We start from the raw sequence: 13,028 nt of genomic DNA on the forward strand, positions 1-13,028 counted from the left end.
AGCTCTGGGACGCAGAGGGTGTACCTCCGTGCCGTTAGTTCGGTACGAAGGGTCTTTTTGCCCCCTTTGCGTGGTTTTTTGTAGGGTTTTGTGTTGACCGCAAAGTTACCTTTCCTATCCTCGCTCTGTTCCGAAAGTCGGGCCTCACTTTGCTAAATCTATTTCATCTCTACGTTTGTCTTTTCATCTTAACTCACAGTCATTATATGTGGGGGCTGCCTTTTCCTTTGGGGTATTTCTCTGAGGCAAGGTAGGCTTATTTTCTATCTTCAGGCTAGCTAGTTTCTCAGGCTGTGCCGAGTTGCATAGGGAGCGTTAGGCGCAATCCACGGCTGCCTCTACTGTGGTTGGAGAGGATTAGGGATTGCGGTCAGCAGAGTTCCCACGTCTAAGAGCTCGTTCTATGTTTTTGGGTTATTGTCAGGTCACTGTATGTGTTCTGACTTCTATGTCCATTGTGGTACTGAATTACCTTATCATAACAGTAAGCCACAAGCAGGGACAGGCAGGAATGAGCAAGAACAAGCGGGTACTGGTTTGTGCTAGCGGGTACTGGCAGGTATTAAAAGGAGGGAGACCTGAGAACTAGCAAACGTACAGACTAACAAACAAAACACATTGCTCAGGCACTTCCCAACAGGTGGAGGTACCTTAAATAATAAGTGTCTCCCTGCCATTAGCTGAAGACACTTTTGGACAGTGCGCACTGTTTCTTCAAGAGATGGGAATGCGGGCGCCTTAAACAGGGTTGGACTTGGAGAAGAAGAGAATTTGAAGAGTTTCTGCTTCAAAAAATCTTTAAAAAAAAAAACACTGTCAGCATACCCTTCAGCTTTCTTTCCACATAGCTTTTCTGGCTTGTTAGAAAAAAAAAAACATAATTCTGATATAATTTTTTTGCTGACATTTTAGTGGCTCTTTGGTCCCATATACATTTACTTTAGCTTATGGAAAAGACATATCGTATGCTGCTTTTGGCAAAAAAAAAGATCACTACAAACTGGAAAAAAGAACCGAAAGTATTTTTTTAAAAAACCATAAAAATGCACAGTAATAGTATGCTTACCATTTTCCCTCTAACTCATAAGTAGCAGCAGCATTTATTTATGCATAAAGGCCGTAAAATATGTAGAAGTTTTGTAAAAGGATTAAAAATCTAAAATACCAAAACCATAAAGGAATGACCCCAATCTATTGGGTCCTACAGTAAAGAATGAAAATTGCCCCCAAATTGCTATGCATTGTTAATATTGCTGTATGTGGCAGAGGCAACTTTGGTCCCCTTCAGGTAACCGCACCCTGATTATTCTGCGCTATTATATCAACCAATGTTACAGAACGTTTATTAGCCTTTTATTGTTAATTCATGTAAAATAATGGCGTAGGCTGGATACTTCAAACTTTAAAGCCCCCATTCATATTATTCTCACAATGCCACAATAAAGTCCTAGACAGCTTTTTTTTCAGAAAATACAAACTCATGTGAAATGATGATAATACAATTGGCTTTACCTACACGAATACAAGGATTGATGCCCGCACGCCGCTCTCCCAGCGCACTCAATAAGATATGCCAGGCTGATTGTTGCATGCTAATTAATATTTTCACACAGTCCCATAAGCTTCTCTTAAAAGCAGTCTTGCCTTCAGCTAATGATTTTTATATTGCCAGTTTAAAGATCAATCATTCTGCACTCCCCAAAACAACTGGTAAAATGCTCTACTGGTTTAGGACTGGGAATCCGGGTTCTTCTATTTGAGCAGTATCATGCGGATTAGTAATAAGATAAATTAGTAGAATCCGGATGTAACAAGTGAATGCATTTAGATAGCAGAATGTTATACATATGTATAATGAATAGAGGGGAACAGTAATGATAGATAGATAGATAGATAGATAGATAGATAGATAGATAGATAGATAGATAGATAGATAGATAGATAGATAAGACAGATGGACAGATAAAAATAAAAGAAGCCATTTTCATACAAAAATGGGTGCAAATTCTCCAATATTATCACCAATGTCTCTTAGATATGTAACACCCATTTAAGCTGCCTCTATGGGCAGTGTGTCAGGTAGTTCTCACCTCAATACCTCAATATCTCAGCAGTGCCTCCACTGTAACACCTATTTAAGATGACTCTGAGGGCAGGGTGTTCGGTTGTTCTCACCACAATATGGCACAGTGCCTCCATCCAAATCTTCCTAGGTGCTGTAGTTGGATATAGGACGTTGTTCCTCTTCTGACACAGGTCAACTCGAGAAAACCCCTGTCCACACTCCGTACACACTCACAAGAGATGAGGATGGAAGAATTAACAGGTTAATTTACAGAAGAATAAAGGGTGTTAAATTCAGAGGGTAAAACAAGGAACAGCAAAACAATAATGTTCCACAATCTATGACACAAATTCAGAATTTGCTTTGCAATAGGTCTAAACGTTAATGATGACACTTCCCCTGTGGGTGACAGTAAACACACTCCTAACCAATAACAAATAACCTAATAATGGCTGCGGCAATGCCAGTAACACAATGATGGTGCTCAGTTGCCGCGATTGTTGGCATCCTTTGCAGAATTCGTTGGTGCACGTAATACAATAGCAACAAAATTTCCTCAGCAACAGTTCTCTTATTAACTTCTCAATAATGGAACCACAAGTCGCAACAATTGCTACTCATTCTTTGATGGAGCAGGTTGGGGTCACACAGAGCTCCAGCTTGGGCTATAGGGTCCGTATGCACACAAGTGATGGATTGAAGGCTCGTTCCCTTATTTAAGCCAGTGTTCATAATAGTAGTTCCCTTTGCACCGCTCTGTTCCTTGGGGCAACTTCCCACCAAGTTACCAGCAAATTCAGAGACAAATCGTTTCCAAGACACCAGGGGGATGATTCTATTTCCTTTATTCATCCAATATGCATCATAAATGCAACGTTTCGGCCAGAAAAAGCAGCTTTTTTCAAGCATAACCAAAATGGCAGAATGTGACGCTAGTCACTACTCATGGAAAGGCAGTGAGGCAGAAGAGTCAGACATTACAGGGTCAATACCAAGAGAGTACGTAGATAACCAGACAAAGGCGTAAGTCAAGTCACAGTCCAAAAGCCGAAGGACAAGACAAAGGGATAGTCAAAATACGGTCTAAAGGGTCAGGCAGCAGAAGATCAGAACTCAGAGCAACAGAATCAGGCAAGAAGAATCACCAAGAAGCACAAACTACGTCTGGCACGGATCAGGGGCAGAAAGCTCAGTTAAGTTGCTGGGCAATCAACAGAACGCTGAACACCTGCAGAAAGTCCCACACGTCCCAGTCCCAGATTGGACAGCAAAGCTGTCAATCAAGACACCGACAGTCCAGCAAAGCTAACATGTAGATTCCCTTTACACATAGCAGTTCTGAAGAGGGTGCTGTCCTTCACCTACATAGTACCAGTCCAAGCTCCTATCACCATAAAGCCCTGTTACATGTACATGGTACACACAAACCAGGATTCCATGAACAGCCCACCCAAACCCAAGCGGACCAAAACACCAATCACAGCAGGTTGACAAATGCCAGAATCAAGAAGATGGAAGACAAAGGCCAAGAGGTATGTGAGTGACGGAGAAACAATATCATTACCTAACAGAAATTGACCAGAGTCTACAGAGAAACTACAGACGGGCACAATATCTGGAGAAGCTCCTGGACCCAAGAAACTGCCAGATCCTGAGCCGATATAGACTCAGTGCCCACAGTCTGGCTATCAAATCTGTCAAACACAGATGAAGCTACAAGCCCAGGGATGACAGATTGGGCCCATACTGTGACCTGGAGACCCTGGTAGATCAAACCCATGTCCTGCTACACTGCACCAAATACTCAGCAGTGAGGGACACTCACTTCTGGAGACTCTATAATCTGTTCCTGGCTTTCAGCTCCATGAAGGAGGAAGAGAAAACATATATCCTGCTAGAAAAAGAAGATAGAAAGGTGGAGATAGCGCAGTGTGTGAGCGCATGTCATAGACTTCAAGAAAGAGAAATATAATAAGCCATAGACTTCATAGCACCCACCCTGGATGTGCCCCATCATTATACCTTCAGTCCCTACTAGGGATGAGTGAATGTGCTCTGTGATACTTGGATATCACTCGAGTATCTGGGTGCTCGGATGTGCTCAGCACTCGACGAGCATTGTCTGGTGCTCGGATATAATGCTCAAATCCCAGCCCTGCATGTCCGGTGACTGTTACACAGCTAATAATCATGTGGGGATTGCCTGCCAGTCACTGTAATGCCGCAGCTAATGTGATTGGCTGGCCGCATTACCTCATCAGAGGCTATAAAAGGACCAGTGCTGCCACGCTCAGCACACTGACATCATTACACCGCTCAGGGACCATTCTGATTGTAGGGAGAGACTAGTGGTCCAGGCCTGTGTGCACAGTTTCAGGAATCAGAGTCCTCTAGTGGTGATACTCTTGTTGAACCACCATAGTAAAAGTCCTTCTAAGGCTACTTTCACACTTGCGTCAGTACGGGTCAGTCGCTATGCGTTGGGCCGATGTACAGACGCACGTTGTGAAATTTGTGCATGACGTGGGTAGCGGATGCAGTCTGAAGTCCGGAGAGGAGGGGGCGGAGTTTCGGCCGCACATGCATGGTAGAAAATAGCGGACGCGACGGACAAAGAATGTTACATTGAACTTTTTTGTGACGACGGTCCGCCAAAACACGACGGATCTGTCGCACGACGGACGCGACGTGTGGCCATCCGTCGCGATCCGTCCCTAATACAAGTCTATGGGAAAAAAAACGCATCCTGCGAGCACATTTGCAGGATCATTTTTTTGCCCAAAACGACGGATTGCAAAAGACGCAAGTGTGAAAGTAGCCTAAGAGCTAACCTTGTGCTTTGCTGTTTCTATGCTATACATCCTGCAGTTAGCCTAGCTACAGCTGCTGGAGCAGGGAGAGTGGCTGAATACAGCCTTTAGGCAGGGCTTAGGGCTTTGCAGTCCATTGCTAAATATATAGCAGCTGTAGGTGACCACACTATTTTGGGGGGGGGGGTGAAAATCTGTACTGTCATCCATACAGTTTAACCTGCTTTGAGTTAAATTAAGGTGGTTTTAAACACAAAAAAAAAACACTTTGCCTGCTGGAGTTGACCAACATTTTGGTGAAAAAATTGACTGTATTGTCATCCATACAGTATAACCTGATTTGTGTTAAATTATAGTGATTTTAAACTTATAAAAAAGCTTTGCCTGCTGCAAGTGACAACATTTTTATTTTATTAAAAAAATGTACTTTCAATTATCAATTCATTTAATTTCAATTCATTTAATCCTCACCCTGATCCTCCTTCCTCCCACCATGTCCCACAGAAATAAACACTTGAAATAGATCACTCTGTTTTAATGACTCTATATAATATATGAGTTTCACTTTTTGTATTGAAGATCTGAAATAAACTTTTTGATGATATTCTAATTTAGTGAGTAGCACCTGTATGTAATCTATCTGGAGCAATCAGTTCCCAGTGCGTTCATTGGTTCTGCTTATTCCGGATCACAGTTGTCTTGTAGTCACAGAAGAAACAAGATTTTGGGGGGAGTATATATATCATCGTGCAATTACTGGCAAGAAGAATTACAAAGAAAATAATGAAATGTGGCAGAATGTAATAGGTCCACTAAATTTATAAGATAACGCTTTTGATATTAATGATAGATGACCTTTGGGCTTGTTAAGGCCCTGGACACATGGGCCATTTTCTTGATGATGTATGTATTAGCACAGCGCTACATAATGCAATATACGGTAGGTTATTTATTAGGATTGTGTATAAATAATTCAGCAGAACGACCTGATACATGTTGTACTGGACATGTCAAGGACCTGGAAGCAATAACAATGTATCACTAGACATATGAGCTCTGGTTTCATGTATGAACCCTTCTCACAGAACAGATATCATCACAAATTATTATTTGTTTTCAGATTTTAAAAAATATTGAGAGAAAAAGTTATCATGACGATACTCTTAGCAAAGAAATAAATAATGATTAATTGCATAAGTCGATAGCAGTCACATAAGATCTTTGAAAGAACTAAAAGAGACACATTTGGAATATGGACCCATCATCTAAAAGTAAAGCAATTGCCCAACACTCAGAGGTTCCATTATCTAAAATCCAGGGCCAAAATGTGTCATCCATAGTAACATGTTCTGTGCCACAGTAGCAATCACTAAATCTCGTACCTTTGGTCAAACCTTTAATTGAATGATGGATAACTATTAATGAAGTGTATGAATAGATGTAAGGTGGCCCTGCTCCACGTCCACCCTTTAACATGATTTCACCTTTTAAAATACATATACAAATGCATTTATTCAATAGATAGATAATTCATAGGTGAAATAGACTAATAGATAGATAATAGATAAATGGATAGATAGATAGATAGATAGATAATAGAAGAAAAAATGGAACAGCACTGTATAGATGAGTTTAGGCCCTTAAAACAAATATCCATGTGTATAAATAATAAAAAAGGAGTCAGCACTCCAATAAACGATGAAAAAAGTGGACTTTATTAGACCATCTGGTGTGGCAATGCTTCAGCTGTGACCAGCCGTTCTGAAGATACACAGATAGGAAGTGCTTGTCACATAAAGTGCTAAGTGATACTATTTAATTCTATCAATAATACATATAACATGTTCAATTGTTAGATTGTTACATCTGTGTTCAGTTATCATTGGAATACAGATGTAACAACATCTCCCAGGTGTGCATTGCTATATTACATATCCAGATGGACATACACATCGATCTCGCCGTCCATAAGATGCTATTACACATGACTCAACGTGTCATCATCATGTCATTAGTTGATTAGCCAATAGATGTGTGGATGTGGTGGAATTCACCCGCGAATGCGCTTAGGAGAGAAAGGGACTTGTCAGCCCATCCAGGAAAATGGCCTCCAGGAAAATAGCCGCCGGTGCCAAGATCTCAATCTGCGAATGCGCCGCTTCTGGCAGCCATTTTCTGGGAGGCCACCCATCCCAACAATGGAAGTGCAGGGGCTCCAGGCTTTCACAAAATGTCAGCGGAGCCCCCGCACCACAGAGCACTGCCGAATACTGCGGCACCAGCCTGGGAAGGGAGTGTGATCATCGCCCTGCAGCGTTGGACTGACACAGAATCGCCAAATTCCTGCTGCCACCACACAACTTGTAAGTATATTCCGACTATAAGACGCACCCCCATTTGAATGGAAAAAAGAGTGTCTTATAGTCTGAAAAATGTGGTGGATAGATATATCGATTTATAGATAAATATATTAATAGATAGATAGATAATAGATAGATAGGTAGATAGATAATAGATTCATAGATAGATGATAGATAGGTAGATAGATAATAGATTCATAGATAGATGATAGATAGATAATAGATAGATAGATAGATAGATAGATAGATAGATAGATCATTCATAAATAGGTAATTCATAGATAGGTAGATAGATAGATAATAGATAGATAATAGATAGAAAGATAGATAAGTTAGATAGATAAGATAGACACTTACACACAGTCGTCACCCAGCTCCGATAAGCTAGGTGGAGCTGGGGCAAGGAGTGGTGACCACTGCACTTCAAATTCATAAAGACGATCTTTACATGGCAAGGTGTACACCACTTCGCAACTCTCTTTATTCATTAATTGGCATGCGCCACTTAATGAATGAGGTGCCTTGAACTCCACCCCACGACCTCATCAAGACTGGCATTAAAAAAGCCAGTCTTGATTAATCGGGACTAGAGATGAGCCAAAAAGTTCAGCGTCCGGTTCTAAACCCTGGACTTCTCCAGGAAGCCCATTGCAATGGGGTTCGGGTTCTGATTCAAGTTCTGGTACAGTTCTGGTACCTGATCTGAACTTTGGAATAAAGTTTGGATTGGGTACCAGAACCCGAACTTCCACGTGTCAACCCTAATCGGGACCTAAAGTTGCAATTTTACGTGCTTTGCTTGCACGTAGTGATGAGTGAGTATACTCGTTGCTCAGGTTTTCCAGAGCACGCTCGGGTGACCTCCGAGTATTTGTTAGTGTTCGGAGATTTAGTTTTCATCCCGGCAGCTGAATGATTTACAGCTACTAGACAGCCTGAGTACATGTGGGGGTTGCCTAGTTGCTAGGGAATTCCCACATGTAATCAAACTGTCTAACAGTCGCAAATCATCCAGCGGCTGCCGAGGAAAGCTAAATCTCTGAGCAGTCACAAATACTCGGAGACCACCCAAGCGTGCTCGGGAAAACTCAAGCAACGAGTACACTCGCTCATCACTATTTACATGGCAAATATGTATTATTGGCTAGATCTGATAGAAAAATGATAAAAGTAGTATTAGTAATAAAACAAAAGTTTAAAAAGTGCTAGGATTTATATTAAAAAGCAAAGTGTACGATCTTTTAACCCTTTCCTGACATGCACCGTACTAGTACTGCTCTGCGAGAGGTGCGTTCGCGCAAACAGCAGTACTAGTACGGCGCACCGATCGCGCAGCAATCAGTGCAGGTGTCAGTTGTATGTGACAGCTGACAACATGCAGCAATGCCCACGATCAGTGCTAGCACCGATCATGGGCATCTAACCCCTCTCATGCAGCTGTGAGTAGTGACAGCGACATAGAGGGGCATAACACAGGGAGTGGCTCCCTGCATGGATCCATCAGGACATCGCAATGGATTCACGTTGTCCTGATGGTCTCCATGGAGACCCCGGCCGTAAGATGGCCGCGGGGTCTTCCGAGTCCTGCAGAAAAGGTGGCTTCCCTGTGCCTGCTCAGAGCAGAACCTGAGACGCCTCCTTCTCTCCTTGTCAGATCGCTGATCTGATACTCTGCATTGCAGAACATCAGATCAGTAATCTCATACTGGGACAATGTAAAAAAGTAAACAAAAAGATCTGAAAAAGTGTTAAAATATTTTTTACAAAATCCCCAAATAAATTAAAAAAAAATCAAACATTTTTCCAATAAATACATTTATTTATATAAATAAAAAATAAAAAACGTAAAAGTACAGTACACATATTTGGTATTGTCACTTCCGTAATGACCCACTCTAAAAACTGTTCCACTAGTTAACCCCTTCAGTAAGCACTGTAACAAAAAAATAAATAAAAAACAAGGCAAAAAACAATGCTTTATCATCATACAGCCGAACAAAAAGTACAATAAAATGCAATCAAAAAGACAAATGTAAATAAAAATGGTACCGCTGAAAACATCATCTTGTCCCTCAAAAAAACATGCCATCTTACAGCTCCATCAGAAGAAAAATAAAAAAAGTTATAGCTCTCAGAATAAAGCGATGCAAAAATAATTATTTTTTCTATAAATACCGTATATACTCGAGTATAAGCCGAGATTTTCAGCCCAAATTTTTGGGCTGAAAGTGCCCCTCTCGGCTTATACTCGAGTCACGGTAGCGGTGGGGTCGGTGGGTGAGGGGGAGAGGGCGCTGAGGCATACTTACCTAGTCGCAGCGACCCTGGCGCTTCCCCTGCCGTCCCACGGTCTTCTGTGCTGCAGCTTCTTCCCCTCTTCAGCGGTCACGTGGGACCGCTCATTAGAGAAATGAATAGGCGGCTCCACCTCCCATAGGGGTGGAGCCGCCTATTCATTTCTCTAATCAGCGGTGCCGGTGACCGCTGATAGAGGAAGAGGCTGCGGCACAGAAGACCTTGGGACGGCAGGGGGAGCCGGACGTCGGGACCAGGTAAGTATGTAATATTCACCTGTCCGCGTTCCAGCTGCCGGGCGCCGCTCCATCTTCCCGGCACAGATTTATACCGAGCATCTATGGGGCAGTATGAACGGTGCAGAGCACTATATGGGGCAGATATGGAGCAATATGAACAGTGCAGAGCACTATATGGGGCAGATATGGGGCAATATGAACAGTGCAGAGCACTATATGGGGCAGATATGGGGCAATATGAACGGTGCAGAGCACTATATGGGGCAGATATGGGGCAATATGAACAGTGCAGAGCACTATATGGGGCAGATATGGGGCAATATGAACAGTGCAGAGCACTATATGGGGCAGATATGGGGCAATATGAACGGTGCAGAGCACTATATGGGGCAGATATGGGGCAATATGAACGGTGCAGAGCACTATATGGTATTGATCTCTTAACCCCTTCCCGACCCATGACGCCACGTAGGCGTCATGAAAGTCGGTGCCATTCCGACCCATGACGCCTATGTGGCGTCATGGAAAGATCGCGTCCCTGCAGGCCGGGTGAAAGGGTTAACTCCCATTTCACCCGATCTGCAGGGACAGGGGGAGTGGTAGTTTAGCCCGGGGGGGTGGCTTCACCCCCTCGTGACTACGATCGCTCTTATTGGCTGTTGAAAGTGAAACTGCCAATCAGAGCGATTTGTAATATTTCACACATTATGACGGGTGAAATATTACAATCCAGCCATGGCCGATGCTGCAATATCATCGGCCATGGCTGGAAATACTAGTGTGCCCCCACCCCACCCCACCGATCGCCCCCCCAGCCCCCCGATCTGGCCGGTACACTGCTGCGGATTTGGCTGCGGATTGGCCGCTGCGGATTCGCAGCAGTGTTCCATCAGGTGTACAGTACCATGTAAACATATGAAAAACCAAATCCGCTGTGCCCATGGTGCAGAAAATACAGCGCGGAAACGCTGCGTTGTATTTTCCGGAGCATGTCAATTCTTTGTGCGGATTCCACAGCGTTTTACACCTGTTCCTCAATAGGAATCCGCAGGTGAAATCCGCACAAAAAACACTGGAAATCCGCGGAAAATCCGCAGGTAAAACGCAGTGCCTTTTACCCGCGGATTTTTAAAAAATGGTGCGGAAATATCTCACACGAATCCGCAACGTGGGCACATAGCCTTAGGGTTAGGGTTGGAATTAGGGTTGTGATTAGGGTTGTGATTAAGGTTATGGCTACAGTTGGGATTAGAGTTAGGGGTGTGGGGGGGTTAGTGTTGGAGGTAGAATTGAGGGGTTACCACTGTTTAGGCACATCAGGGGTCTCCAAACGCAACATGGCGCCACCATTGATTCCAGCCAATCTCGTATTCAAAAAGTCAAATGGTGCTCCCTCACTTCCGAGCCCTGACGTGTGCTCAAACAGTGGTTTACCCCCACATATGGGGTACCAGCATACTCAGGATAAACTGCGCAACAATTACTGGGGTCCAATTTCTCCTGTTACCCTTGTGAATCTAAAAAAATGCTTGCTAAAACAAAATTTTTGAGGAAAGAAAAATGATTTTTTATTTTCACGGCTCTGCGTTGTAAACGTCTGTGAAGCACTTGGGGGTTCAAAGTGCTCACCACATATCTAGATAAGTTAATTGGGGGGTCTAGTTTCTAAAATGGGGTCACTTGTGGGGGGTTTCTACTGTTTAGGCACACCAGGGGCTCTGCAAACGCAATGTGACGCCCGCAGACCATTCCATCAAAGTCTGCATTTCAAAAGTCACTACTTCCCTTCTGAGCCCCGACGTGTGCCCAAACAGTGGTTTACCCCCAAACATGGGGTATCAGCGTACTCAGGAGAAACTGGACAACAACTTTTGGGGTCCAATTTCTCCTGTAACCCTTGGGAAAATAAAAAATTCTGGGCTAAATAATTATTTTTGAGGAAAGAAAACGTATTTATTATTTTCACGGCTCTGCATTATAAACTTCTATGAAGCACTTGGGGGTTCAAAGTGCTCACCACACATCTAGATAAGTTCCTTTCGGGGTCTAGTTTCCAAAATGGGGTCACTTGTGGGGGGTTTCTACTGTTTAGGCACATCAGGGGCTCTGCAAACGCAACGTGACGCCCGCAGAGCATTCCATCAAAGTCTGCATTTCAAAACGTCACTACTTCAATTCCGAGCCCCGGCATGTGCCCAAACAGTAGTTTACCCCCACATATGGGGTATCACCGTACTCAGGAGAAACTGGACAACAAATATTGGGGTCAAATTTCTCCTGTTACCCTTGGGAAATTTAAAAAATTCTGGGCTAAATAATTATTTTTGAGGAAAGAAAACGTATTTATTATTTTCACGGCTCTGCATTATAAACTTCTATGAAGCACTTGGGGGTTCAAAGTGCTCTCCACACATCTAGATAAGTTCCTTTGGGGGTCTAGTTTCCAAAATGGGGTCACTTGTGGGGGGTTTCTACTGTTAAGCCACATCAGGGGCTCTGCAAACGCAACGTGACGCCCACAGAGCATTCCATCAAAGTCTGCATTTCAAAACGTCACTACTTCACTTCCGAGCCCCGGCATGTGCCTAAACACTGATTTACCCCCACATATGGGGTATCAGCGTACTCAGGAGAAACTGGACAACAAATTTTGGGGTCAAATTTCTCCTGTTACCCTTGGGAAAATACAAAATTGCAGGCTAAAAGATCATTTTTGAGAAAATATTTTTTTTTTTTTTTTTTCATGGCTCTGCATTATAAACTTCTGTGAAGCACCTGGGGGTTTAAAGTGCTCAATATGCATTTAGATAAGTTCCTTGGGGGGTCTAGTTTCCAAAATGGGGTCATTTCTGGGGGATCTCCAATGTTTAGGCACACAGGGGCTCTCCAAACGTGACATGGTGTCCGCTAATGACTGGAGCTAATTTTCCATTTAAAAAGCCAAATGGCGTGCCATCCCTTCCGAGCCCTGCCGTGCGCCCAAACAGTGGTTTACCCCCACATATGGGGTATCAGCCTACTCAGGACAAACTGGACAACAATATTTGAGGTCCAATTTCTCCTAATATCCTTGGCAAAATAGGAAATTCCAGGCTAAAAAATCATTTTTTAGGAAAGAAAAATTATTTTTTATTTTCATGGCTCTGCATTATAAACTTCTGTGAAGCACCTGGGGGTTTAAAGTGCTCAATATGCATTTAGATAAGTTCCTTGGGGGGTCTAGTTTCCAAAATGGGGTCACTTGTGGGGGAGCTCCAAT

This window comes from Ranitomeya imitator, chromosome 2, assembly GCF_032444005.1.
Source record: "Ranitomeya imitator isolate aRanImi1 chromosome 2, aRanImi1.pri, whole genome shotgun sequence".
NCBI lineage: Eukaryota > Metazoa > Chordata > Amphibia > Anura > Dendrobatidae > Ranitomeya > Ranitomeya imitator.